Here is a 2,388-nt window from a genome sequence, read left to right on the forward strand (position 1 = left end):
ATTAACTCGCTTAAAAATAACCCATTACATATTAACATAAACAACAGGCTTTTTATGAAAATATGTTTTTCAAAACAAAACCAGAATTTAATGAGAAGAATGGCATTGTTGCATTTTTGCATATCTCTTGGATGTCTGGGGTAATGGAAACCAGCTGAATTCCTCTGTCTGCTTCTGCATCCAAAGTGTTGCAACGTCCCAGGTCACATAGCATCTGGAAAACTTCAATTTATACCTGTGAAAGAATATGAGTAAAAAGGACAAATAACAGGTTAGCATTATTACAAAACAGTTTTGACCTCACAGACCCCCCTCAAAACGTCTTAGGTACCTCCAAGAGTCCCGAAAGCATAGTTTGACAACTTTTCACTTACCGTATTCCAGCCTCAGTACTCCACCTTGGGTGAGCCATTAAATTTTCTGTGCCTGAATTCCTTCATTTTTATTTTTATTTAAAAAAAATTTTTAAATTTATTTTGAGAGAGAGAGCGAGCGAGCAGGAGAGGGGCAGAGAGGGAGAGGAGAGAGAGATAATCCTAAGCACAGAGCCTGAGGCAGAGATCCATGCCACACCAAGTGCTGGATGCTTAACCAACTGAGCCACCCAGGCGCCCCCTCCCCACCATTTATTAAAAGGGAGAGGATAACACTGCTTACCTTGAGGAGTTGACATGACACTCACTTAGAGCTGTGTCTGGTACAGATAAAACTCAATAGTCATTAGCACTATATTTAAATTTTTTAAAAAATATTTATTGTTGACAGAGAGAGCATGAGCGGGGAAGAGGCAGAGAGAGAGGGAGACACAGAATCCGAAGCAGGCTCCAGGCTCTGAGCTGTCAGCACAAAACTCTACACAGGACTCGAACCCACAAACGGTGAGATTGTGACCTAAGCTGAAGTCGGATGCTCAACCGACTGAGCCATCCAGGCGTCCCAGCATTATATTTAAATACAGAAGTTGATTATGACTTTTTTTGAGCTGTGATATTTTTCACAGACAGTATTTCATTTTGTGCTACTTCCTTGGCCAGAAATTCATCCCCTGCTTAAAATCTTCTGGTTATGGAAAAATTAGGCACAGGTGCCAAAAGTATTAAAAACTCACACACTGCTGTTTTCTTTTTCTGAACAAGATTTTTTTTCCCTCACTGTATTTTAAGGTCCATTAACATTTTTTTTGTATTGATAATCTCTTTGTGATCAGGACTGGGGAAAACATGTCCTCCTTCTACCCAAGAGAAATATGCCTGTACATGATGATTCTTCAAACACAGATTTCATTTGCTATTTTTCCTCGCCAATGATCTGAATTCCTGAGAAGTCCAAGAACAAAACTGCCTTCAACCACGGTAATAGTTCCTTAGGGATCATTGACCTTCAGTGCTTCTGACGCTTATAACCATTTGGCATATTTGATATAATTGTCGTGAAAGAAAGGTGAATTTGAAGTGCCAGTCAAGAACATTAGCATAGCACGTTGATCTTTCCCCCACCATGTTCAGATTGCAGCGATTTCTCTCTGAATTCAGGATGTTTGGCATTTGCAGTCTGTGGTTTGGTTTCACCATGTGAATTAAAATGAAAACGCTTCACGTCACGTAAGCAACAGATGTTCTATGTGTGCAAAGTTGTGTAGTCTTGTAATAACTATCTTAAATGTGAAAGAACTTCAAACGATAATAATACTAGGTTAATCCAAGAAGCATTAGCAGTCTCCTCCTCACCCACCCTGAAAAGGGAAGCATTTATGTAACTAATTAGTTTACCATAGTAAATAATCCACTGACATTTATAAGAAGCATTCCTATTGGAGCCTCGAGTAAATATTATGTTACATGTTAAACTATAAATAGGATGAATTGTGGTCCCAGGCCCAGGTTTAAAATGCTACGGAAAATAAGTGAGCTCCATCTGGGTAAAATGGGTGTTACACGTCCTCCATACACAAGTGTCCAATTGCCCAGCTCGGGTTCCCTATAGCTGCTGTGGAAACTTGACGATTCATCTCACTTTCCAGCGCAGCTCTGCAAGGTAGCTAAAAAAGAGTGAATGTTTCTCTTGGGGAAAAAAAAAAAAAAAACCATAGAAGAGGAAAGAAAACAAAGTTTGTAACTGACTTATGGAAGGCGATTCTCTCTAGCTTTAAGTGAATGGTGAAAACAGCATTTCCTACATAAGGCAATTTTGAGTTTCTGCTTGCGGCTTAGATGATTTGAAAAGTTTATGCAAGGAAATCATGATGCTCCAGATCATTTTATTACACTTTATCTTAGCCTCGAAGATCTGTGCATTTAGTGATTTTCTTCAAAGCTGCACATCAGGTATAGCAAGAATAAAGCCCCGAGTAGAAAAATGGATGATGGAACAGGATCTCTACATAGAGAA

General features: G+C 39.2%; 1 long non-coding RNA gene across 1 annotated transcript; it reads left to right on the top strand.

The window, feature by feature from the left end:
- The first annotated feature begins 769 nt into the window (after positions 1-769).
- Positions 770-1,613, top strand: LOC109269532 (uncharacterized). The gene is made up of 2 exons (XR_002081128.2): positions 770-878; positions 1,208-1,613. It is a non-coding gene; the product is annotated as an uncharacterized LOC109269532 (long non-coding RNA).
- Positions 1,614-2,388: the final 775 nt, after the last annotated feature.

Source organism: Panthera pardus, unplaced genomic scaffold, assembly GCF_024362965.1.
Source record: "Panthera pardus isolate Hobbes unplaced genomic scaffold, ASM2436296v1 HiC_scaffold_7, whole genome shotgun sequence".
Classification (NCBI taxonomy): domain Eukaryota; kingdom Metazoa; phylum Chordata; class Mammalia; order Carnivora; family Felidae; genus Panthera; species Panthera pardus.